The sequence below is a fragment of the Triticum urartu genome, chromosome 3A, assembly GCF_056163025.1.
Source record: "Triticum urartu cultivar PI428250 chromosome 3A, HENAU_Tu73, whole genome shotgun sequence".
Classification (NCBI taxonomy): domain Eukaryota; kingdom Viridiplantae; phylum Streptophyta; class Magnoliopsida; order Poales; family Poaceae; genus Triticum; species Triticum urartu.
In genome coordinates, this window is record NC_141875.1 from 75,752,830 (window position 1) to 75,780,530 (window position 27,701).

At 45.3% G+C, this 27,701-nt stretch overlaps 4 non-coding genes and 1 pseudogene across 4 annotated transcripts; all 5 read left to right on the forward strand.

Annotated features, from left to right (window-relative positions):
- The first annotated feature begins 23,498 nt into the window (after positions 1-23,498).
- Positions 23,499-23,597, forward strand: LOC125549725 (small nucleolar RNA R11/Z151). Its single transcript, XR_007301451.1, has one exon. It is a non-coding gene; the product is annotated as a small nucleolar RNA R11/Z151 (small nucleolar RNA).
- Positions 23,598-23,652: 55 nt separating this feature from the next.
- LOC125549726 (small nucleolar RNA Z152/R70/R12) lies at positions 23,653-23,746 on the forward strand. Its single transcript, XR_007301452.1, has one exon. It is a non-coding gene; the product is annotated as a small nucleolar RNA Z152/R70/R12 (small nucleolar RNA).
- A 43-nt stretch (positions 23,747-23,789) lies between these two features.
- LOC125549717 (small nucleolar RNA Z112) lies at positions 23,790-23,969 on the forward strand. The gene has a single exon (XR_007301444.1). It is a non-coding gene; the product is annotated as a small nucleolar RNA Z112 (small nucleolar RNA).
- Positions 23,970-24,012: 43 nt separating this feature from the next.
- Positions 24,013-24,149, forward strand: LOC125549773 (small nucleolar RNA snoR2/U65; annotated as a pseudogene).
- Positions 24,150-24,192: 43 nt separating this feature from the next.
- LOC125549800 (small nucleolar RNA SNORD14) lies at positions 24,193-24,313 on the forward strand. Its single transcript, XR_007301514.2, has one exon. It is a non-coding gene; the product is annotated as a small nucleolar RNA SNORD14 (small nucleolar RNA).
- The last annotated feature ends 3,388 nt before the right edge of the window (positions 24,314-27,701 follow it).

Here is a 27,701-nt window from a genome sequence, read left to right on the forward strand (position 1 = left end):
CGGAGAGGTATCTCTGGGCCCACTCGGTAATGCACATCACTATAAGCCTTGCAAGCATTGCAAATAATGAGTTAGTTTCGGGATGATGTATTACAGAACGAGTAAAGAGACTTGCCGGTAACGAGATTGAACTAGGTATTGAGATACCGACGATCGAATCTCGGGCAAGTAACATACTGATGACAAAGGGAACAACGTATGTTGTTATGCGGTCTGACCGATAAAGATCTTCGTAGAATATGTAGGAGCCAATATGGGCATCCAGGTCCCGCTATTGGTTACTGACCAGAGAGGTGTCTCGGTCATGTCTACATAGTTCTCGAACCCGCAGGGTCCGCACGCTTAACGTTCCTTGACGATATAGTACTATGAGTTATGTATGTTGGTGACCGAATGTTGTTCGGAGTTCCGGATAAGATCACGGACATGACGAGGAACTCCGGAATGGTCCGGAGTTAAAGATTGATATATGGGATAATAGTGTTTGGACTCCGGAAGGGTTCCGGAATTCACCGGAAGGGGTTCCGGATGTTTCCCGGAATGTTTGGGTACGAGAACACTTTATTTCTTCCAAAGGGGAAAGCCCACAGGGTTTTTGGAAAGCGCAAAAGGAAGTTTTGTGGAGTCCAGGGGCCAGACGCCAGGGTCCCTGGCGTCTGGGTCCAGACGCCGGGAACCCTGGCGTCTGGCCCTGGAGTCCGAGAAGGACTCTTGCCTTTCGGGTGAAACCGACTTTGTGGAGGCTTTTACTCCAAGTTTCGACCCCAATGCTCAACATATAAATAGAGGGGTAGGGCTAGCACCCAAGACAGATCAAGAAACACCAAGATGTGTGCCAGCTACCCCGTCCCCTCTAGCTTATCCTTCGTCATAGTTTTCGTAATGCTTAGGCGAAGCCCTACGGAGATTGTTCTTCACCAACACCGTCACCACGCTGTCGTGCTGCCGGAACTCATCTACTACTTCGCCCCTCTTGCTGGATCGAGAAGGAGAGGACATCATCGAGCTGAACGTGTGCTGAACGCGGAGGTGCCGTATGTTCGGTACTTGATCGGGACGGATCGTGAAGGTGTACGACTACATCAACCGCGTTGATAAACGCTTCCGCTTACGGTCTACGAGGGTATGTAGACAACACTCTCCTCTCTCGTTGCTATGCATCACCATGATCCTGCGTGTGCGTAGGAATTTTTTTGAAATTACTACGTTCCCCAACTAACTGATATGCTCAAAATGAATCCTTATGCTAAGTATATGAAAGAAATTGTTACAAATAAAAGAAAGATACCAGAAGCTGAAATTTCCACCATGCTTGCTAATTATACTTTTAAGGGTGAAATACCAAAGAAGTTAGGAGATCCAGGAGTACCCACTATACCATGCTCCATTGAAAGAAACTATGTTAAAACTGTTTTATGTGATCTTGGAGCCGGTGTTAGTGTTATGCCTCTCTCTTTATATCATAGACTTGACTTGAATAAGTTGACACCTACTGAAATATCTTTTTCAAATGGATGATAAATCAACTGCTACACCTATCGGTATTTGTGAGGATGTGCCTGTTGTGGTTGCAAATGTTACTATTTTAACGGACTTTGTTATTCTTGATATTCCCGAGGACGACAGTTTGTCTATTATTCTTGGAAGACCCTTTTTGAATACTGCAGGGGCTGTTATTGATTGCAACAAAGGCAATGTTACTTTTCATGTTAATGGTAATGAGCATACGGTACACTTTCCGAGGAAACAACCTCAAGTCCACATTATCAATTCTATTGGAAAAATTCCATCAATTATCCTTGGAGGCTTTGAATTTCCTCTACCTACTGTCAAGAAGAAATATGATATTCTTATTGTTGGGGATGTGCATATCCCCATTGAGGTAACATAGTGTTATTCGAAATTTCTCTGGTTCCATGTTATTCGAAATGAGTTTGTTAACAAGACTTGATCAACCTTGTTAGTGGATTCCTTTTGATGAGCATGATATGGATGAAGCTAGAAAGCACAACCTTCTATACCCTCCTTTTACTTTCTGTTATTTATATTAAATAAAGCAAAATATTAATTTATGTCTGTTTTCTCATTTATCCGTGCAATATAAAAAATACCCCGAAAATAGAAGTTCTCCAAATGCCCTGAAATTTAAATATGATTTTTTCTGTAATATTTGAGAATATTTGGCACTGAGAACACATCAGGGAGCTAGCACCTGCCCACGAGGGCCCAGGGTGCGCCCACCCCCTGGGCGCGCCCCTGCCTCATGGGCCCATAGTGGCTCCCCTCCACTTATTCCTGCACCCACACACTCCTTCTTCCTCCCACAAACACCATTAACCAGCTCAAGCACGAATTACTGGCATACACTTTCCTGTTCTATGTTACTTTGCTATATTTGCTAGTAAATGCTTAATTGGGCGCGGAAACTGTGGAAACCTGAGTGCCCCTGATGTTGTTATTTTGTGCCATGCCTTATTTCGTGATGATACATTCAGCATGGGTGCTATTATTGCAAAGCGGTTAAATCTTAACCGTACTAAGGGCCCCGTCTTTGGAGGCATCTTCGCCTCGCGCCTAGCTGCACATTTTAGCCTACCTATTAGGCATTATGAGAAGGAAGAAAGATTGTTGCCTCCTATTTATTTAGATTATAAGAGTATGGTAGCACATGATTTTATTGTTAAGAATAGGGAAAAGGCGCTTAAGTGCAAATTAACATTTGGTAAAAATCATCCTGAGATTATTACCTTGCCTGCTCCTTCCTTGTTTGATTTATTTGCAGGCAAGTGCCTTGTTCCATTGGAGACCATTCATGCCTACCAGAACCCTACAGCAGCTATAGAGCCAGAGCCGGAATCACAATTTGATCCTCCACGACAGTCTGATTGTCAGTGGGACCCAGAGGTGATTGCCAACCAGTGGCAATCCGAGGCTTCTTCGCAGTACGACCCCAGTTACAACTTTGGATATCCGCCAGGCCAGCCGTGGCAATAGACCAACTTAGGCCAAAAGCCTAAGCTTGGGGAGTACGTATTTCCCACTGACATTACATTTATGTTCACACACTCATTGCTAGATGTCGGTGCTCATACTTTTTCACTGTAATATCCATGCTTGTTTATTTCCTTTTTATGCTTTCTTCTTGTGTGCTTGATAAACCTTAAGAAAAACAAAAAAAATAGTTGTAGCTTTTAGCTAGTTTACTTTCCATGCTTGTAGTAGTAATTAAAAAGAAAACCCAAAAATATTTCCTATTCTTCTTTTGCTTGTTGGGAGCCTTCACGTGTAAATAGTTTCATTTCTTTCCTTTCCTTTGGGGGTCGATAGGAGAAGACCATAATTAAATTGTTAAAGTGGCTCTTATATGCATTGTTGTTGATCTGACAAAAGAGCCCATATAGCCTTGTCTTCTCCTGTTTATTGAATGCTTGCAGATTCCAGCTTAGTCCAATGCACGTGCACTATTATCATTATTCACATTGTTCGGTCGTGCAAGTGAAAGGCAATTATGACGATATATGATGGACTGATTGAGATGGGAGAAGCTGGTATGAACTCGACCTCTCTTGTTTTTGTAAATATGATTAGTTCATCATTCCTGATTCAGCCTATTATGAATAAACATGTTTGCAATGACAATTAGAGATCATAGTTTCTTATGCCATGCTTAATTAGCTAGGAGCTTATAATGATTTACCTTGCGTGCCAACATGTTATTAAAATGGTTGTGATGTGGTATGATAGGGTGGTATCCTCTTATGAATGATTTAAGTGACTTGACTTGGCACATGTTCACACATGTAGTTGAAACAAAATCAACATAGCCTTCACGATATTTATGTTCATGGTGGATTATACCCTACTCATGCTTGTTGTCGGTGTCAAACCGGCGGATCTCGGGTAGGGTGTCCCGAACTGTACGTCTAAGGCGGATGGTAACAGGAGGCAGGGGACACGATGTTTACCCAGGTTCGGGCCCTCTTGATGGAGGTAATACCGTACGTCCTGCTTGATTGTTCTTGATGATATGAGTATTACAAGAGTTGATCTACAACGAGATCGTAGAGGCTAAACCCTAGAAGCTAGCCTATGGTGTGATTCTATGTTGTCCTACGGACTAAAACCCTCCGGTTTATATAGACATCAGAGGGGGCTAGGGTTACACAAGGTCGGTTACAAGGGAGGAGATATACATATCCGTATTGCCTAGCTTGCCTTCCACGCCAAGGAGAGTCCCATCCAGACACGAGACGAAGTCTTCAATCTTGTATCTTCATAGTCCAACAGTCCGGCCAAAGGATATAGTCCGGCTATCCGGAGACCCCCTAATCCAGGACTCCCTCAGTAGCCCCTGAACCAGGCTTCAATGACGATGATTCTGGCGCGCAATATTGTCTTCGGCATTGCAAGGCGGGTTCCTCCTCCGAATACTCCATGGAAGAGCTTGAACACAAGGATAGTGTCCGGTCCTGCAAAACAAGTTCCACACACCACCGTAGAGAGAATAATATTTCCACAAATCTAATCCGCTGACACGTTTTGACAACATGACATCACGCCACGACCCGGTCATTATTCGAACCGTTTTTCTCAACCAGCACTGCACATAACGCGAGGTGGTTTTCTTGATACGTCTTGTCAAAGCACAGATCGTGTTCCCCTTATCACGGGATTCTCATCAATACGAACGTGGGTAACCCAACCGTGCCTGTTGGTATGACTCCTAGATCTTAGGTAAGTCCCAAACGGCCACAAGGAGGACGCTTGATATTCACCCTCTTTATAAAGGGGATGAGGCTTTTTCTTTTTTCCCTCCCGTGCTCAATCAAATCCTTCCCCCGCCTCGAGTTCTAACACCCAAAGCTCAGGTTAGGCGCTTCGGACCTTCAACTATGTCCGGATCCAACCTTCGAGGTCGGTGGATGCCTTCCTCTATCACAGAGGAGGACATCACGAAGTTGAGAGAGGCCAGATATCTGACCGCTGAAATTTCGCATAGGCTGCCTGCCCGAGGGCAGGTCATCCCTACTCCCGAACCCACCGAGAGTGTCATGTTCATCTCCCACTTCCTCCAAGGACTAGTCCTCGCTCTGGATCCCTTCGTTAGGGGTCTTATGTTCTATTATGGGCTGGATTTCCATGATCTGGCCCCGGATTCCCTTCTTCACATCTCGTCATTTATTGTCGTATGTGAGGCCTTCCTCCGCATTACCCCTCACTTTGGCTTGTGGCTCAAGACCTTCGATGTGAAGCCGAAGATGATCGAGGGGCGGCACGCAAAGTGCGGAGGTGCCTTAATAAGAAAAATCGCTGATGCTCCATGGCCAGAGGGTTCCTTCCCAGAGGTGTTCAGATTGTGGCAGCGGGAGTGGTTTTACATCATAGCTCCCCGAAGTGCCAAGTGGGTAGCCGCCCCCACCTTTTACTCGGGCCCCCCATCGCAACTGATGCCATGGATCAGCAGGGGGCTGAGCTAGAGCCCAGCAAAGGACGTGCCAATACTGCAGAGCCGTATCCGAGATCTCTTTGAGAGAGATTTTAGTCTGGTTATGGTAATGCAAGTTATGCTAGTTCGTCGAGTCCAGCCTTGCAAACGCCGGCCCCTCCGTATGTGGGAATTCAACCCGGAAGGACCGCGAGCTATTCAGCATTTCCTCGGCATGACGCTCAAAGAGATGTACAAATCGTTCTTAGGACCCCAAATAGAGTGTCCGGACACCACCGAGGACATGTGTTTGAGCTGCAACCGCCCTGCTGCCTAAGTAAGTAATTCCATGGCCGAACCCGCTGTCCTTTTATTTATCATGGCATCATTCTAAAAAGTCGCTCTTTGACCAGGACTGGATAACAAAGGCGAAGATGATCAGGTGTTCGGCCCCCCTTCCCGAGGGCTTGGGCAATCCGGTGCTGGACAAGATGCTCGAGTCGGCGCCTTATCTAGTGCCCTCAAAGGAAGATGAAGGGGGGAATAGAGAGGGCGAAAGCGGGCCTCACTCGCTACTTATTCCAACCGGGGGAATGAGCGCCTCCGCGAGGGAGGATAACCAAGGGGAAGAATCTGACATTCTCTCTCCCCGGGGAAGGAAGAGGACTACCTCTGAAGATCCGGAAACTAAGGTTTCCAAACGGGAGAAGAAATCTTCGTCAGAGGGTCCTGCCTCGGAGGGTATTCTTGCCGCACAATGTCCGCGCGGGGATCAGCCCTCTACCAAGCTGTAAGTAATTGAAAAGTACTCAATAGTGAAAATATCCTACCTTACTTCCAAAGACAATAACCGATGCTTATAAATTGTAGTCCGGATCGTAGCCCTTCTCGACAGAGTTCATCTTCGGGGGATCTCCTTCCGGAGATGATGGAGAGCGAAACTCCTCCCCCTGACACCCCGTCTCATGAGGCGGGCGACCTTGAAGTGTCGTCACGAAGGGTATCTCTGGATCCGCCAAGGCCAGAGGATAACCCTTTGGCTACCTGGAATCACCAGTATCCGGCTCCTAAGGAGAGCGGCAGCAAAGGTCTAGAACCGTACAGTATGCGATCGGACGCGCTGAAGGATCTTCTGGGGAAAGCGGCCGTCTCGGAAGCGCATCATACGCTAATGGGTACGGTAATTGAAAGGATTTCATCCGCTAAAAGCGGTTTGCACAAAGCCTTTATGAGTGTGCTGAAGGGCTTTGAGGTACGTGAAATAGTGTATGTTTTTGATAGTACCGCACATGTTAGGTGTGCCCTATGCAGATAGTAGCCCCTGAGACTCTGGTTGTCGTCGAGAACGGCGGCAACCCGAGGATCATATTCCCAGGTAATAACCCGACTGCCTTTATGTGCAGGTGGCTGAGGCAACGGTGGCTAGACGAACTGATGGGTTTACCGAGCTAAGGCGGCAACTTGATGCGGCCGATGCCGATATGGTGCTTGTCAACCAGCGGCTTGACGAGGCACAGGGTGAGTGATTTCTCTGGTGATCGTCACACAATAAGAGGAGCATGATGCCAGTATCTTTAATATGTTGTGACTGCGGATGGAGCTGCCACCGTGGAGACCCTTCGGGCGGAGCTTGCCCGAGCCAAGGAGCAAGCAAGGAGTAGCAATGCGGTCGCTTTAAAGGCGGCCGAAGAGTTGAGGGCCGAACAGGCCGCGCATTGCGAGAGCAAGGAAAGAATAGCCAAAATGGCTGTAGAGTTAAAAGATGCCGCTGACCGTTACCAACTTCTTGAAGAAGAAAACCGGGCGAAGGCGACGGACCTAGAGAAGGCCCTAGTGGCTGCCAAGGAAGCCCGCTCCAAAATTAGAGCGACGAAGGAGGAGCTGAATCAAGCTGCATATATCGTGTCTGGGAAGCCCTTCTTGTTGCGGACTAAGTTCGGAGATCCGAAGTATGCTCCTCTGGACCGACTATGGAGTTCTGCGGACGCCTACGTGGATTTGGCTGCAAGTGCTGCTGATGCGGCCGAGTAATTCAAGGATCAGAAAGGTCCCGAAGTGGAAAAGCTGTTCTGGTCACAGTTTCACGCTCCAGTCCGTCCGCTGCTGTTGAATGAGCGAATGGCCGAGTGGGTCGAGATCCATAGGTTGTCCGGACTTGCCATGAGGTCCGTTGTGGATCACCTGTGGCCGGGAGGGCCAAGGCCGAATAGCTACTTTAGTTTAGTGCAACAATTCCTTGGTGTTGTGCCATGCATCGATGCTGTAAAGAGATCGGCGTGCATAGAGGGTGCGCGGATGGCCTTTGCCCGTGTCAAGACATACTGGGCGGAGATGGAGGCCACCACTATTGCGACACAGGGTTCGGCCGTAGGCCGAGTGGCTGCCGAGCACTACTTTGAAGAAGTTCTTGAAGGCGCTCGTTCGATAGAGGCTCAGTGCTCGAAGAATATTATGTTCTAGTGACATGTATTCCCATTGTAAAAACAATGTTTTATTGAATTATCAAGGCTGTATTTATAATTTTGCCCGAAAGTACTATGATGCCTCATGTGCGGCCGTTTATGTATATATGTATATAACCTGAAAGTTTGCAGTCGTCGGCTTCCGCCCCCACGCATATAATGCGGGGGTGTTTGCAGAAAACGCATATCCATACTTGATCCAACGTCTTGGTCCGTTAAGGAGGTGATAGCGCAGCGAACGAGGCAATCGGACTATATTGCTTTAACACTTTCACTTAGCCATAGGAGTTTGACGGTGGGGCTACTATATAGCCCGTGGTACTTCTGCGCTCGCCCATATACGGGGCGCGTGCATACCTGACCGGGAAACGGCCCTTCGTTAATGCGGAGGAATCCCGAAGATTCCGCTGAGTCATCGAGTGGTTGACCAGTCTCTCGCTATATCATGACAGTCAGTTTTCGGCTTTCTCTACTGAGGTGCTCATCCGGATGAACCAGGCACAATCGCAGTAGTTCTCCCAGTGCTACCTTAGCCGATATAACGGAACATAAGGTACCAAAATGTGGGAGCCGGGCAAACCCAATATTTGACCAAAGACATGATTCGGAGCTGATGCATATAGGGCCAAACTCGCGACGCCGAACACTCCCTAAGGTGTTCGGTCTTTATAATATATACCGGGCTAAACAATGCCCTTAATAATAAACCTCATGTGTCCAGGTACGTGCAATATCCTGACGTGGCCACATGCCAATAACGCCAGCATCCTTCTCGGTTGTGTGGAGTATCCGGAGGATGTGAGCAACAAGATACAGTAAAAAAGGTTTACGCAGGGTCTTAATCTAAAAAGAAACCTTTGGGCGGGTCCCTGCTGCACGTCTGTGCCTATGTCTCCGTTGTGCCGTGTCCTGGACGGGTGTAGCACGATTGTCATCTGTAAAAGGAAAGAACTTAGGTGAAAGTTGTCGTGCCAAAAAGAATTGGTTATTATCAATGAACTATCAAATTTCAAGAGGAGTCAGCTTGAGCCGGGGTGGCCCTGATTACACGTGCGAAGCCTTGTCTAGGAGGGTTTGATCATCAAACCGATCTCATGTATATGTAATGGAACGCCGGACTCGTCTAACCGTGTCCGTGGTCTTGACGACCTGCCATTTTTTTTGGTTGGTGAGGTCGTCTAGTTCACGGCTGTTAGAGCCGCTGCATTCTCTTCCGTACGTAGAAAACGTTCGGTATTTCCGCTAACTGTGATGATGCCACGTGGACCGGGCATCTTGAGCTTGAGAAAAGCATAATGCAGTATTGCGTTAAAACGAGCGAAAGCCGTTCTTCCGAGTAGTGCTTGATAACCACTTCGGAATGGAGCGACGTGGAAAGTTAACCTTTCGCTTCGGAAGTTATCGGGAGAACCGAATACCACCTCTAGCAGTAGAGAGCCCGTACAGCGGGCCTCTTGGCCTGGTATTACTCCCTTGAAGGTAGCATTACTGTGGCTTATTTGTGTCGGGTCTATCCCCATTTTGCGGACTGTGTCCTGATATATCAGATTTAGATCGCTGCCGCCGTCCATGAGGACTCGTGTGAAATGGTACCCGTTTATTATTGGGTCTAACACCAAGGCCACCAATTCTTCGTGCCGGATATTTGTCACGTGATCCCTATGATCAAAAGTGATCGGGCAGGCCAACCAGGGGTTGAACCTAGGGGTGACGGGCTCTATGCCGCGTGTGTCTTGGAGTGCATGCTTGCTTCTCCTCTTCGTCACATGGATCACGTTTACCGTTTTAACTTCTGGTGGGAACTTTTTCTGTCCTCCGGTGCTTTGCTGGTGAGGTTCATCCTCGTCTTTGCTTGGTGTCTCTTCCCCTTTGTGTTCGGCGTTTAGCTTACCGGCTTGCTTGAAGACCCAACATTCTCTGTGGGTATGATTTGCAGGTTTGTCGGGGGTGCCGTGAATCTGACAGAGCTTGTCAAGAATTTTGTTTAGGCCAGATTGTCCTTCTCTGCTGCCTTTGAAAGGCTTTTTCTGCTGACCTGGTCGAGAGCCCCTGAATCCGGCGTTTACCGCCATGTTATCTGGGCTACCTTCTTTATTTCGACGCTTGTTTTTGTTGCGCCGTGGTTTTCCATTGCCATCCCTGACTTCGGATGTGCTTGGGTCGCTGGTGCTGCTACGGGCCAACCAGCTGTCCTCGCCCGCACAAAAGCGGGTCATGAGGCTTGTTAGGGCTGCCATTGTTCTCGGTTTTTCTTGACCGAGGTGTCTGGCGAGCCATTCGTCTCGGACGCTGTGTTTAAAAGCCGCTAAGGCTTCGGCGTTCGGATAGTTGATGATTTGGTTCTTCTTGGTGAGGAACCTGTTCCAAAGCTTTCGCGCGGACTCTCCGGACTATTGGATTATATGACTTAAATCATCTGCATCCGGAGGTCGGACATAAGTCCCTTGAAAATTAGCCCGAAAAGCGTCCTCGACCTCCTCCCAACTTCCAATTGAGTTTTCAGGGAGGCTTTTCAGTCAGTGCTGAGCTGGCCCTTTAAGCTTGAGGGGCAAGTATTTAATGGCATGGAGATCGTCTCCACGAGCCATATGAATATGGAGGATAAAGTCCTCGATCCGGACTCCAGGGTCGATGGTCCCGTCATACGCCTCTATGTTCACCGGTTTGAATCCTTCTGGGAATTCGTGATCCAGCACCTCATCAGTGAAACATAAGGGGTGTGTGGCACCCCTGTATTTGGATGTGCCATGGTGTTCGGATGGTTGTAGTATTCGGTTTTGGTTTTGTACCGGAGCGCGCTTCCTAGATCCATAGAAGGATCTGGTCGCGCCGGATTTTTGGCGCAAGTTCTCACATAGATCATGTGTTGACTTATGTGCAACTTCGTTAGCCGCTCTATCTCGTTCACAAGGTGGTGGATCCGGCCGGTTGGCCGTATCATTCTTCGGCTGTGTGGGCTCTAAGGCCTCATCGTAGAATTCCGGTAATAGCTTGCGCTTTGGATAGCTATTTGTGTGGTAACTTCCACCATAATTTGTTTCCTTGTCGAGCACTTTGTTCCACCTGCTGTTGAGCGTATCTTGTGCGGCCTTAAGCCTTTGCTTCTGTTTCTTCAGGCTCCTCGTTGTGGCAATAAGCCTTATGTGGAGGTTCTCTTGCTCTAAGTGCGTTTCCGGGATGATGTGTACATCTTTGTCCGGACTGTTTTCCTCCCCCGACGGGGTTTGATGAGGTTTATCCTTGGCGTCGCCGTGTTTGGACGTCGGATCCGTACTATGTTCGCAGTTTGCATCTTGATCGTGCTCTGCCACCGGGGTGGTGCAGTCGTCGTTTCTTCTAGAGTTGACTGGACTATTGCCATTTTTGCTATGGCGGGACTTAGAGCGGCGCCGCTGACGTCGGCGCTTGGGTTGCTTGGAGGGGGCATCCTCCGCTGTCTCTTCACCATTGCCCTCTTTGGGTGTATCCACCATGTATGTCATGTGATGAAGTGGTGGTCCGGTGCCCTATGGGTGGTGGTTCCTATTCATCTCCTGCATCGTCGTCCATACCGTCGATGTCTTCAAAGTTGAAGTCGAGCATGTCGGTTAAGTCGTCGACAGTGGCTACTAAGTGGGTGGTGGGTGGGCAGCGAAATTCTTCGTCGTCCGCATCCCATTCTAGCCGGACATAGTTCGGCCAAGGTTCTCCTGACAGGGAGAGAGACCTTAATGAATTTAGCACATCTACTAAAGGTGAGTGCTGAAAGATATCCGCGGAGGTGAACTCGCTGGCGGCTCAGAGCCCGTGGCCAGAGAAGAATCCAGTGGTTCGGCGACGCGGCTCTTGTAAGGGGTAAAGTCAGTATCCGGCTCTATCGCCACTGAGAGTGCGGCCTCCATGGCGGGGTCTATCCCTACGCTCTCGGATGGCGCAATTTCCTCCGAATCGATGGTCGGAGTAGTTGCAGATGCGATCTCCCGAACATTGTCCGATGGCAGAGTAACATCATGCTCGTCGCGACTGTGCGGTGCGTCCGACATGGGCTCGAATCCGTCGAAGATCAAGTCCCCGCGAATGTCGGTCGTGTAGTTTAGGTTTCCAAATCTGACCTGATGGCCAGGGGCGTAGCTCTCGATCTGCTCCAGATGGCCAAGCGAATTGGACCGCAGTGCGAAGCCGCCGAGATCTGTCCGGGGAGGAAAACCTCACCCTGGACCGCATCGTTGCCGATGATCGAAGGAGCCATCGAGCCTTATGGTGACGGCATAGTGGAACTCTCAGTGAAAGCAACAATGTCGGTGTCAAAACCGGCAGATCTCGGGTAGGGGGTCCCGAACTGTGCGTCTAAGGCGGATGGTAACAGGAGGTAGGGGACACGATGTTTACCCAGGTTCGGGCCCTCATGATGGTGGTAATACCCTACGTCCTGCTTGATTGTTCTTGATGATATGAGTATTACAAGAGTTGATCTACCACGAGATCGTAGAGGCTAAACCCTAAAAGCTAGCCCATGGTATGATTGTATGTTGTCCTACGGACTAAAACCCTCCAGTTTATATAGACACCGGAGGGGGCTAGGGTTACACAAGGTCGGTTACAAGGGAGGAGATATACATATCTGTATTGCCTAGCTTGCCTTCCATGCCAAGGAGAGTCCCATCCAGACACGAGACGAAGTCTTCAATCTTGTATCTTCATAGTCCAATAGTCCGGGCAAAGGATATAGTCCGGCTGTCCGGAGACCCCCCTAATCCAGGACTCCCTCACTTGCACTCAATGTTCAATGACTTTAATGCATGTTCATGGCTGTTGTCGCTCTCTAGCTGGTCGCTTCCCAGTCTTTTGCTAGCCTTCACTTGTACTAAGCGGAAATACTGCTTGTGCATCCAATTCCTTAAACCCCAAAGTTATGCCATATGAGTCCACTATACCTTCCTATATACGGTATCTACCTGCCGTTCCAAGTAAATTTGTACGTGCCAAACTCTAAACCTTCAAATAAATATCATGTTTTGTATGCTCGAATAGCTCATGTATCAACTAGGGTTGTTCGTATCTTCCATGTTAGGCGGGTTATTCTCAAGAGGAGTGGACTCCGCTCCTCACTCACGAGAAAATGGCTGGTCACCGGGATGCCCAGTCCCATGCTTTATGCAATCAAATCAAAATAATTGCAAACAAAACTCCCCCTGGGACTGTTGTTAGTTGGAGGCACTCGTTGTTTCGAGCAAGCCATGGATTGATGCTTGTTGGTGGAGGGGGAGAATAAACTTTACCATTCTGTTTGGGAACCACCTATAATGTGTGTAGCATGGAAGATATCGCCATCTCTTGGTTGTTATGTTGACAATGAAAGTATACCTCTCAAAATATTATTCATATCTATTTTAAAATCGAGCTCTGGCACCTCTACAAATCCCTGCTTCCCTCTGCGAAGGGCCTATCTATTTACTTTTATGTTGAGTCATCACCTTCTTATTAAAAAGCACCCGCTGGTAAGCACCTCTGTCATTTGCATTCATTACTGATTAGTTTACATTGAGTATGACTTGAATGGATCTCTTTTACCATGAATTACAATGTCTAGTCAGTCCTTGATCTTTAAAGGTGCTCTGCATTTATATTTTGCGGTCTCAGAAAGGGCTAGCGAGATACCATCTGGTTATATCATATTATGATTGTTTTGAGAAAGTGTTGTCATCCGAGATTTATTATTATTGCTCGCTAGTTGATTATGCCATTGATATGAGTAAACATGAGACCTAAGCGTTATTGTGAATATGGTTAGTTCATAATCTTTGCTGAAAACTTGAATGCTGGCTTTACATATCTACAACAACAAGAGCAAACAGAGTTTGTAAAAGTTTTTCTTTATCACTTTCAGTTTACCAACTGAATTGCTTGAGGACAAGCAAAGGTTTAAGCTTGGGGGAGTTGATACATCTCCGTCGTATCTACTTTTCCAAACACTTTTGCCCTTGTTTTGGACTCTAACTTGCATGATTTGAATGGAACTAACCCGGACTAACGCTGTTTTCAGCAGAATTGCCATGGTGTTATTTATGTGCAGAAACAAAAGTTCTCGGAATGACCTGAAACTCCACGCAGATTATTTTTGGAAATAATAAGAAATACTGGCAAAGAATCAAGGCCAGGGGCCCACACCCTAGCCACGAGGGTGGGGGGCGCGCCCCCTGCCTCGTGGGCCCCCTGGAGCCGCCTCCAACTCTATATATTCACTTTCGGGGAGAAAAAAATCAAGGAGAAAGATTCATCGCTTTTTATGATACTGAGCCGCCGCCAAGCCCTAAACTCTCTCGGGAGGGCTGATCTGGAGTCTGTTCGGGGCTCCAGAGAGGGGAATCCGTCGCCATCGTCATCATCAACCATCCTCCATCACCAATTTCATGATGCTCTCGGCCGTGCGTGAGTAATTCCATCGTAGGCTTGCTGGACGGTGATGGTTTGGATGAGATTTATCATGTAATCGAGTTAGTTTTGTTAGGGTTTGATCCCTAGTATCCACTATATTCTGAGATTGATGTTGCTATGACTTTGCTATGCTTAATGCTTGTCACTAGGGCCCAAGTTCCATGATTTCAGATCTGAACCTATTATGTTTTCATCAATATATGAGAGTTCTTGATCCTATCTTGCAAGTCTATAGTCACCTACTATGTGTTATGATCCGGCAACCCCGAAGTGACAATAATCAGGACCACTCCCGGTGATGACCGTAGTTTGAGGAGTTCACGTATTCACTATGTGTTAATGCTTTGGTCTGGTACTCTATTAAAAGGAGGCCTTAATATCCCTTAGTTTCCGCTAGGACCCCGCTGCCACGGGAGGGTAGGACAAAAGATGTCATGCAAGTTCTTTTCCATAAGCACGTATGACTATATTCGGAATACATGCCTACATTACATTGATGAATGGGAGCTAGTTATGTGTCAGCCTAGGTTATGACTGTTACATGATGAACCACATCCGGCATAATTATCTATCACTGATCCATTGCCTACGAGCTTTCCATATATTGTTCTCCGCTTATTTACTTTTCCGTTGCTACTGTTACAATCACTACAAAACACCAAAAATATTACTTTTGCTATCATTACCTTTTGCTACCGTTACCACTACTATCATATTACTTTGCTAGTAAATACTTTGCTGCAGATATTAAGTTTCCAGGTGTGGTTGAATTGACAACTCAGCTGCTAATACTTGAGAATATTCTTTGGCTCCCCTTGTGTCGAATCAATAAATTTGGGTTGAATAATCTACCCTCGAAAACTGTTGCGTTCCCCTATACTTGTGGGTTATCAGGGGTATGAACCATAGAGAAGTTGGAATACAGTAGGTTTAACACCAATATAAATAAAGAATGAGTTCATTACAGTACCTTGAAGTGGTGGTTTTTTTTTCTTATACTAACAGAGCTCATGAGATTTTCTGTTGAGTTTTGTGTTGTGAAGTTTTCAAGTTTTGGTAAAGATTTGATGAATTTTGGAATAAGGAGTGGCAAGAGCCTAAGCTTGGGGATGCCCAAGGCACCCCAAGGTAAAATTCAAGGACAACTGAAAGCCTAAGCTTGGGGATGCCCCGGAAGGCATCCCCTCTTTCGTCTTCTTCTATCGGTGACTTTACTTAAGGCTATATTTTTATTCACCACATGATATGTGTTTTGCTTGGAGCGTCTTGTATGATTTGAGTCTTTGCTTTTTAGTTTACCACAATCATCCTTGCTGTACACACCTTTTGGGAGAGACACACATGAATCGGAATTTATTAGAATACTCTATGTGCTTCACTTATATCTTTTGAGTTAGATAATTTTGCTCTAGTGCTTCACTTATATCTTTTTTAGAGAACGGGGGTGGTTTTATTTTATAGAAATTATTGATCTCTCATGCTTCACTTATATTATTTTGAGAGTCTTATAAAACAGCATGGTAATTTTCTTTGGCTATAAAATTAGTCCTAATATGATAGGCATCCAAGATGGGTATAATAAAAACTATCATAAAAAGATCGTTGAATACTATGAGAAGTTTGATACTTGATGATTGTTTTGAGATATGAAGATGGTGATATTAGAGTCATGCTAGTTGAGTAGTTGTAAATTTGAGAAATACTTCTGTTAAAGTTTGTGATTCTCGTAGCATGCACGTATGTGAACTGTTATGTGACGAAGTCGGAGCATGATTTATTTATTGATTGTCTTCCTTATGAGTGGCGGTCGGGGACAAGCGATGGTCTTTTCCTACCAATCTATCCCCCTAGGAGCATGCGCGTAGTACTTTGTTTCGATAACTAATAGATTTTTGCAATAAGTATGTGAGTTCTTATGACTAATGTTGAGTCCATGGATTATACGCACTCTCATCCTTCCACCATTGCTAGCCTCTCTAGTACCGCGCAACTTTCACCGGTACCGTACACCCACCTTATACCTTCCTCAAAACAGCCACCATACCTACCTATTATAGCATTTCCATAGCCATTTCGAGATATATTGCCATGCAACTTACCATTATTCCGTTTATTATGACACGCTTCATCATTGTCATATTGCTTTGCATGATCATGTAGTTGACATGGTATTTGTGGCAAAGCCACCCTTCGTAATTCATTCATACATGTCACTCTTGATTCATTGCACATCCCGGTACACCGCCGGAGGCATTCACATAGAGTCATATTCTGTTCTAGTATCGAGTTGTAATTTTTGAGTTGTAAGTAAATAAAAGTGTGATGATCATCATTATTAGAGCATTGTCCAAGTGAGGAAAGGATGATGGAGACTATGATTCCCCCACAAGTCGGGATGAGACTCCGGACGAAAATAAAAAAAGAAAAAAGGGGAAAGGCATAAGAAAGAGAAGGCCCCCAAAAAAGAGAAAAAAAGAGAAAAAAAGAGAAGGGACAATGCTACTATCCTTTTACCACACTTGTGCTTCAAAGTAGCACCATGATCTTCATGATAGAGAGTCTCCTATGTTGTCACTTCCATATACTAGTGGGAATTTTACATTATAGAACTTGTCTTGTATATTCCCATGATGGGCTTCCTCAAAATTCCCTAGGTTTTCGTGAGCAAGCGAGTTGGATGCACACCCACTTAGTTTCTTTTTGAGCTTTCATACACTTATAGCTCTAGTGCATCCGTCGCATGGCAATCCCTACTCACTCACATTGATATCTATTGATGGGCATCTCCATAGCCCGTTGATACGCCTAGTTGATGTGAGACTATCATCTCCTTTTGTCTTCTCCACAACCACCATTCTATTCCACCTATAGTGTTATATCCATGGCTCACGCTCATGTATTGCGTGAAGATTGAAAAAGTTTGAGAACACCAAAAGTATGAAACAATTGCTTGGCTTGTCATCGGGGTTGTGCATGATGAGAGCATTCTTGTGTGACAAAAATGGAGCATTACCAAACTATATGATTTTGTAGGGATGAACATTCTTTTGCCATGTTATTTTGAGAAGACATAATTGCTTAGTTAGTATGCTTGAAGTATTATTATTTTTATGTCAATATTAGACTTTTGTCTTGAATATTTCAGATATGAACATTCATGCCACCATAAAAAAAATTACATTGAGAATTATGCTAGGCAGCATTCCACATCAAAAATTCTGTTTTTATCATTTACCTACTCGAGGACGAGCACGAATTAAGCTTGGGGATGCTTGATACGTCTCCAACGTATCTATAATTTTTGATTGTTCCATGCTATTATATTATCTTTCTTGGATGTTTAATGGGCTTTAATTTACCTTTTTATATTATTTTTGGGACTAACCTACTAACCAAAGGGCTAGTGCAAATTCCTGTTTTTTGCCTATTTCAGTGTTTCGCAGAAAACGAATATCAAACGGAATCCAAACGGAATGAAACCTTCGGGAGAGTTATTTTTGGAACAAACGTGATCCAGGAGACTTGGAGTGGGCGTCAAGAAAGAAGCGAGGAGGCCACGAGGCAGGGAGGCGCGCCCCCACCCTCGTGGCTCCACCGACATACTTCTTCCTCCTATATATACCCATATACACCGAAAACATCCAGGAGCACCACGAAACCCTATTTCCACCGCCGCAACCTTCTCTACCCACGAGATCCCATCTTGAGGCCTTTTCCGACGCTCTGCCGGAGGGGGAATCGATCACGGAGGGCTTCTGCATCAACGCCATAGCCTCTCCGATGATGTGTGAGTAATTTACCACAGACCTTCGGGTGCATAGTTATTAGCTAGATGGCTTCTTCTCTCTCTTTGGATCTCAATACAAAGTTCTACTCAATTCTCTTAGAGATCTATTCGATGTAATTCTTTTTACGGTGTGTTTGTCGAGATCTGATGAATTGTGGGTTTATGATCAAGATTATCTATGAACAATATTTCTGCATGATTTAAATATATTTGCAAGTCTCTTCGAATTATCAGTTTGGTTTGGCCTACTAGATTGATCTTTCTTGCAATGGGAGAAGTGCTTAGCTTTGGGTTCAATCTTGCGGTGTCCTTTCCCAGTGACAACAGGGGCAGCAAGGCACGTATTGTATTGTTTCCATCGAGGATAAAAAGATGGGGTTTATATCATATTGCTTGAGTTTATCCCTCTACATCATGTCATATTGCCTAATGCGTTACTCTGTTCTTATGAACTTAATACTCTAGATGCATGCTGGATAGCGGTCGATGTGTGGAGTAATAGTAGTAGATGCAGAATCGTTTCGGTTTACTTGTCGCAGACGTGATCCCTATATACATGATCATGCCTAGATATTCTCATAATTATTCGCTTTTCTATCAATTGCTCGTCAGTAATTTGTTCACCCACCGTAGAATTTGCTATCTTGAGAGAAGTCACTAGTGAAACCTATGGCCCCCGGGTCTATCTTCCATCATATTATTTTCATATCAATTTGCTATTTCTATTACCGTTTATTTTGCAATCTTTACTTTCCAATCTATATCATAAAAATACCAAAAATATTTATCTTATTATATCTATCAGATCTCACTTTCGTAAGTGACCGTGAAGGGATTGACAACCCCTTTATCGCATTGGTTGCGAGGTTCTTGTTTGTTTGTGCAGGTACTAGGTGACTTGTGTGTTACCTCCTACTGGATTAATACCTTAGTTCTCAAAAACTGAGGGAAATACTTACGCTACTTTGTTGCATCACCCTTTCCTCTTCAAGGGAAAACCAACGCATGCTCAAGAGGTAGCAGAGTACATAGACAAACAGAGTGTTAATCAAAGATGGTTAAGTTTCCTAGCGATGGACATGTGTTCTCATTTGATGAACGGGATCACATCATTAGAGAATGATGTGATGGACTAGACCCATCCGTTAGCTTAGCACTATGATCGTTTAGTTTATTGCTATTGCTTTCTTCATGACTTATACATGTTCCTATGACTATGAGAACACCGAAGGTACACTTAGTGTGCTATCAAACGTCACAACGTAACTGGGTGATTATAAAGATGCTCTACAGGTGTCTCCGGTGGTGTTTGTTGAGTTGGCATAGATCGAGATTAGGATTTGTCACTCCGATTGTCGGAGAGGTATCTCTGGGCCCTCTCGGTAATGCACATCACTATAAGCCTTGCAAGCAATGTGACTAATGATTTAGTTGCGGGATGATGCATTATGAAACGAGTAAAGAGACTTGTCGATGATGAGATTGAACTAGGTATGATGATACCGACGATCGAATCTCGGGCAAGTAACATACCGATGACAAAGGGAACAACGTATGTTGTTATGCGGTTTGACCGATAAAGATATTCGTAGAATATGTAGGGACCAATATGAGCATCTAGGTTCCGCTATTGGTTATTGACCAGAGATGTGTCTCGGTCATGTCTACATAGTTCTCGAACCCGTAGGGTCCGCACGCATAACGTTCGATTACGGTTCGTATTATGAGTTATGTGATTTGATGTACTGAAGGTTGTTCAGAGTCCCGGATGAAATCATGGACATGATGAGGAGTCTCAAAATGGTCGAGACATAAAGATTGATATATTGGACCATGTTATTCGGACACCGAAAGTGTTCCGGATGGTTTCGGATAAAACCGGAGTGCCGGAGGGGTTACCGGAACCCCCCGGGGAAGTAATGGGCCTTAGTGGGCCTTAGGGGAGAGAGAGGGCAGCAACCAGGAGGTGGCCCCCCCAAGGTGTGTCCGAATAGGACTTGGGGAGGGGGGCGCGGCCCCCGCGGCCTCTCTTTCCCTCTCCCTCTCCCTGTCCTTCCTTCTTCTCCTACTTGGACTAGGAAGGGGGGGACCGATTCCTACTTGGAGTAGGATTCCCCCCCTTGGGCGCGCCCCTTGTGGCCGGCCGACCTCCTCCTCCCCTCCTTTATATACGGGGGAGGGGGGCACCCCATAGACACACAAGTTGATCTTTAGCCGTGTGCGGTGCCCCCCTCCACAGTTTTACACCTCGGTCATATTGTTGTAGTGCTTAGGCGAAGCCCTACGACGGTAACTTCATCATCACCATCAACACGCCGTCGTGCTGACGGTGCTCATTCTCAACCTCAGTTGGATCAAGAGTACGAGGGACGTCACCGACCTGAACGTGTGCAGATCGCGGAGGTGCCGTGCGTTCGGTACTTGATCAGTTGGATCGCGAAGACGTTCGACTACATCAACCGCGTTACTAAACGCTTCCGCTTTCGGTCTACGAGGGTATGTATACACACTCTCCCCTCTCGTTGCTATGCATCTCCTGGATAGATCTTGCGTGATCGTAGGAATTTTTTTGAAATACTGCATTCCCCAATAGGGGGTCACTGACCGGTCACGAAATTTTGACCCAGACTAGCTCCTTAAATGCCCGGGCTGACTGGCACCCCTCCAGCCTAAATATGAGGCGGATATGGGGATGCCCGGGCACGCCCGTCACATCGGACTCGACAACACGCCCCCACCGCAAATTGCACAAAATCCATCAAACCCTCCTCCTCCTCCCGCCGCTCTCCAACCTTTCCCGCGCCCGAGCCCTTGCCGTCCTCCTCCCTTGCTCCCATCCTCACCACCGCCGGAGATGTTGTCCAGCCCGTCCCCGGCCGCCTCGACGGAGACACGGTCTGCCTCATCCGTCGGCCTCCCTTCGTCGGCTCTGTCTTGCAAGGCGGAGAACGACCATAGAGAGTACGAGGCAGCGAGGGCGACAATGGATCATGCAGCCATGATGCAGGTGGAGGAGGCCACCCAGAACTTGGATGCAGGCGGAGCATGCAACCCGGATGCAGGCGTAGCGGGACGCATTCCGCTCGGAGCAGGCGCCCAACCAGTGACCCGAAGCCATTCGTCACGCTCGGACATTGATTTCATTTTGGCTTGTTAGGTTTGTTGAACTATGATTTCTTTGCTTTGTTTTGAACTGTTGAATTAAGACAATTTGTATTGTATTATCGACGTGCATGAATTGCATGGATTTGATGATCGCCTTTTGACGTATGTGAATGAGCGACGCATCATATGAGGGGCCGGGCGCTAGCCACGAACGCGCCCGAACACGCCGGCGGGTGATAGAGGGGCGGATTTGTCAAGTCCGACTGTAGATGCTCTAACTTAACACCCCATGTTCTCGTTCCCTCACGACTTTTCCTTAGCGCTAGGGCCGACCCTGGGTCATGGACAGAAGTGCGACCACCTATGTGCTATCTCAAAATAAAGGCTTGGTACATACACACACATAAATACATTACCAGAAGTATTGTTTGCTAGAAATACCACCAACATCAAGAAATTAGAATGGCTTTGCTAGTGGATACCTCCTATACTAACCAATCGACGATTTGTTGAAGTAGGATCAAAGGTTTTTCATATCCTATATTATATCTAAAAGAGTCGTCTTCACTAACTTATTTATCTCAACATGCAACCAAGCCACCTTACCATACAATTATGAATGAGATAATACCCATCTCAACACACAATCATGCATGGGAAAAGACCTACCACAACATGCATGCATTGGAAAATCATTTCCATTCAACTATTCTACTTATATTCAGTAAATATTGTTACAACTATACATAATCAAATATAATAAGTCGTATGTATTTTAATTTTTGTTCTCATGTTATCAACCAAAATTTTCATCAACCAACCCCGCAGCAACGCGCATGGTATCCCCTAGTTTTATGATATGGCAGGTGGATCTAGCCCCCTCCCCACCACACACACCAACTATTTTTTTGTATAGTTATTTGCGTTTGAGTACATGTATTTTCTATAATTATTATTTACATCGTATAATCACATATACACGATGCATTAAGACTATATATTTGATAATGAAAAATAATAGATTTTTGATAATTATGCATTTAAAATGATTTTCATCGGATGTAATACATACACAAGGAAGCACTTTCTTTACTATATTATAGATATTGTGCACACTATTCGCACTAGATCTCAATGTCCAGTACAAACGAATGGCCGTTTAACTCACTACAGAACTCGGAATGGTACAAAGCACTACAAACTTATAACTCGATGGTAGAAAAGATTGTGTTTTTATGGAGCGGGACGACATAAAGCTACCCCATTTTGCTTGTGTTTTTTTAGAGCAGAACTGGATTGTAGGGAGTGGGGCAATAATAAAAAGGCTCTTACATTAGTTACTACTACTATTCAAAGTTGAATTTGCTTATTCTTGTGTTCTCGATCTGTATTATAAAATTGATTCAAATAGTTTTACACTTAATTACTATTATCATCTATGTGTTGCATTATTTCCAGATCTCTGCAAAACTGCTACATAATTTTAAACAATCTAAAAAACTCACAACTTTTTTGAGGGGTTCTTAAAAACTCACCTTTTGTTTTTAGACAAACTTGGGAATTATTATTTTTGAGAATCATTTGAGAATGGAATTGCTTAAAAACTCACAATATTCCCCCGGTCGAAGCCCGATTCAGGCTTCACACCTGGGCCGAACTGGGTCCGGTCACGTTCCCCATCTCATGGCCCAGGTCAGCCCGGCGGAAGCCGAAACCCTAACAACGAACCCTGCGGGGGCGGTGGCTATATATAACCAGACCCTCGCACAACATAATCCCATCCATCGTGGGCGCACCGCCTCCTCACCGCCGCCGCAGCTTGCTCAATCCCCTCTTTGGCGCTCGTCGATCTTCTTTCGATTTCTTTCTCGCTGCGTAGTTTTTCTCGATTTGATTTATGTTTTTTCGGTTGTGCGGTTTTGCAAGGTCAGCTTCTTGTCTGGATCTCGTTACCCACGGTCCCAGCCAATCGGCAAATCGTCCTGCCATCTTGCTAGATCGAACACCAAGCCGGCTTTCAACTCACCTGGATCTGATTACTCAATGATTTTCCGGGCCCTTTCCGTCGGCACAGTGTGTAAATTTCTGCCAGTTCTATGTGTAAGAAAAGCAAACTCACTCTGTCCCAAAGCTTTTCCGTGTTTTGAGGCAATTTCTTCGTTTGCGAGATGGATTTAACCCGAACATCTCCTCCGCGAGGGAGGTGCTCTTGTGATCTCGTGGAGGTGTTTTGGAGACATTTCCTTCTCGACTGCAAGTAGTTTTAGTTATTTCGTTCGTTCGTGTGAAGAGGATTGGATTTGGTTGGCTGGTGATGATTCAGGTCCGAAAGGATCTTAGCGGATTTCGGTGAGGCGGATTCGTCCGCCGTTGATCGATTATGTTGTTACACACACTGAAGCCTTTACCTTTCCATCATCTTCTGTCGATTTTGTTGCTGTTTCCTCTTGTGTTCTTGTGATGCGATGATGATTCATATAGGTTTTTGGCAGTGGTGGCATCTGTCACCGTGAGCCTCCAAACCAAAAACGACTTCTCTTTCCACTGAGCATTGCCTAATTTTGCTGTTCTTTAGTTTTTTTCAATATATCATCTTGTCTCGGTGAAGATCTCAGACCAGGAAGTGCCGTATGACACTGTAAACAGCAGCTGCTTCTGTGCTGCTGCAAGTGTCCATCCCTGTTGCATAACCTCTGTGGTTTGCTCTGGTGTGGAATACCATTTGCACCGGCTTGATTCAGCTGTGTGCGTGATTTGAAATGGGTCTCTGAGGGACTTGGCTATGATGTCAGTTCTCTTGCAATTTTTTTGTTTTCTTGGGCCCGATGCCACGTCTCAGGTAGCCACAAGCCTTGACCGGAGATGCTACATTGCGCCAACAAAGATTTTCACATTTGATAGGAACCTGTGGCTGTGATTCAGTCGGTACACAGAGCCGTTTTTTGTGATTACACTTCTGCTTCATTGTAATATTTTTTGTAGTTTCTTTGGGAAATCAATGGCGATGATGATAGAACTAAGGCTTGTTTCTCAAAACATTCGCAGACGCCGCCTAAGAGCTTTCGCCCTGCCAGGCTTGAGAGCTAATGCTGCTAATTCCTTCCTCGGATGTCTGAGCCATGCTTATTTCCCAGTTTTTATCTTATTTTTGCCGCCTCTTTACTTTTCTCTCCTTTGACGTTTTTCATTCTCTTAGTAGATTAGGTTGTACGGTGCTAAAGCTGATTGAAAGATGGGTGCATTCAAGATTTAATTTAGTTGTGCCCATAGGTAGTGAAAACAGTCAAACAATTCAGATCTTCAGAATGTACAATCATCAAGGTGGTGATTCCTTTTGTTCCATACTGACATTGCTTGAAATATGAGGTTCATTTTATAAAAAATTAATATGAAGCTCTTATAAACCATGAAAGGAAAGAAACGATGAAGATATCATCTACTGAAGCAACAATTTTTTTGCCAATGCAGCATGAGGAGATCAGTTACTAAGCCAGTGAACCATAATAACTTATTAAGCAAAAGACGATCAAATATTGAACAAAGGGGACTCACAACGCATAAGTGACTAACCCATCAAAACATCAAGGCTGGCATGTGTATTATCAATGTATTGCGAAAATTCGAATCTGAGCCCGAGCTCATCTGCACCGCTCACGAAAAAAATCAAAATAAATACTAGAAAAATTCAAAAAATTTCAAAACAAACGATTTGTCTTTTTTGCTGAGAGCTGCACAGAAGTCCAAATGTTTTGAAAATTGGAGTGTACCTCATGCATCAGATTGTCTACCACCCTAATTTTTTTTGGAAATTTTTGAATTTTTCTGAAGTTTTTACGAATTTGTTTTGCGGGGTGCAGATGCACCCGGGCACCGAAACGCCGCTCTGGTCCTTTCATAAATATTGATCTGTTTTCAGCACACGGAACTTATTTATGAAACAATACAACACAACTGCAAGAGGATCCAACCAATAGCAAGCTAGAATAATTTTGAAAGAGGCCAGCAGTAAACATGGTACCTTTTTTTACCAATATGTTGCCGAGGAGAAAGGAGAGGCAGACCTAGCAATAGCGCACCAAACTATAATCATATACATGATATCAGGTAAACATGGTCCCTAAATAAAGTTGAAGTCCCTACATGATATCAGGTAGACCTAAGCTTTGAACATGAACACAATCATATATTAACAAATAAAGCTAAAGTACCTACACACCATCTGACAAAACTAACTTTGAACAGGAAGGCTTCTCCAAGTTCAATCTCAAACGAGAAGAAAAACTGAGAATCAACACATATTTTTAACATAGAAACTTAAATCTAACTAAGTTTTAACGGATAGATTATTATTAAAGCATGTACTGTAATATTTCAAATAGCTGACCAAATTAAATTCAAGGAGTAATCTTACTCAATAAAGTTATCATATTCGACACTTTGGTCATGCCCCCAGTCCTGTCGAATTTAGAAGCTGAATAACCCAGACTGAGAAGAGCACAGCGCAGCTCTGATTTATCAATTTTACCAATTCAGTCATTGGCAAAGCTCTGAAATATAATATAAGAATGTTCTTGACACTATATTAGTGTCAAAACCACTCTTATAATACGGGACGGAGGGAGTACTTCATTAGATCAAATGACTAATCCTGACAAATAAGTAAAGGAAACTTAAGCCATAGCCGTTCACCCTCTGTAACGCATGTGTTGTTGCTTCTTTGACATCGTAAATTGGTTGAAGAACCTAATACAGCAGATTAAGTACATCAAGGAATGTTCTAAAGGACTCAAACAAACTGCTAGTGCATGCAATAATGTTTTGCAATTTGGTTCCAACAAAAGAGTATGCACCTGCACCTGTTTAGGATCTGAAGCATTGTTTGGGAGCATATTTTCATTCTCATATTTTCCGTCATCCAAAGCGAATGAACTGCACATACCATAAAGGGTGGTGTATTAATAAAATGTATCATGTCTATAACGGTAGAACCGAACCAAAACATGGAGGCATCTAAGCAACAGAATAAAATGTTAAACCTAACTACACACACTCACTTGATTCAGAAACAGAGGTAACAAAATTAGGTGCACAAAAAATGATAGTTCGGTAGATGATATATCAACTAAACCTTTGGCAGGAGAAAAGGCGGCCTTTCCGGTTGTTTATTTATCCACTTAAATAAACACGCTGCTTCTTCCATCTTAAATCAAGCATCACTGCATGCCAATGCACACCACTGCTTGATGAACTAATAGATTAGCAGTACAACACTTCAGTTCAGTACATTATTTGGTTTCTGGCAGAAATGGGAATTAAAATAAATGAAAAGAGAGACTAATCTTTCATGTCAGAAGAACCTCCTGTATTTCTAGCTTTCAGGTTTGTAGTAACTAACAGGACAACTATGAACTGCAGATACACATCGATACTTCTAGGTTATCTCACCATAAAGCAACAGAATTGCAAGGATATCTCCTTTTAACATGCTTAGTTGTTTAGCTTCAGCAAACTGATGAATATTATGAGATTTCATGAGACGTATATAGTACAGACCATGATGCCTCCTGGTGCGAGAGCCCTTCTATACCCCGATTATGTGATGCCTGCACACAGCCACACGTAAGATGGATCCCAGGGAACCAATCACGGACAACAACCTGCGAGAACAATAGGGTGAGACCGCATGTCAGACGGTCATGGAAGAAGCGATGCTGGCTGAGCGTAGTCAGAAGAGGCAGATTGAAGAGAGAGGAAAACACACAAAATGGATGAGTGCATCAGGGAGGACCAATGGATCAGAAAGTCACCTCATCCACCTTCAAACCTAGTAATGGCCATCACATCCAGGTTGTACCCGACAAGAGATTCACTGCATCCTTGCTGCACGGCCATTGTCGGAGGCATGTTGACCTTGCCGTATATGTGCACCTCCTTCGTTCACCACTGTGTCGCCGTGTTGAGAGGGATGTCCGCCCACCCCCTTCGTTGCCGGACTAGGAAGGGCAGAGGATCGCGTCAGCGAGCTGGATCCCGGACGCCATGGCTGGATCTCACCACCTTAACTTGCACGGAGCATGTACGAGGGACAGGAGGAGGAGGAGGCTGAGGCAAGTCAGCGATTGAGAGGAGAATACATGGGATGGGAAGGATGGTCGACGGTAGAGGCGGATGCAGGGTGGCGGCGCGAGCGACGGGAGGAAGCGAGAGAGAAGAGAGGGGGAGTTAGGGTTCTCACCAATCGGGAGCCCTCCAGTCCTCACCCTTGTCTGTCCCCTAGCCATCCAAGGCAAGCCACGGAAGGCCAACCAAGTGAAATCCTTGAACTACCCTCGACGACCACCGAAAATTACAGGCGGTGGCACGCCTCCCGCGCTCAAAAGAACCAGCACTGGTCACGCTCACCTCCACTATCGCTGACAACAACGGCCCACCCTGACTGGGCCCCGCCTATCATGGAGTGAGGGTGACATAAAGGGGGTAAAACTTCAGGCACTATTCATTGATTGTC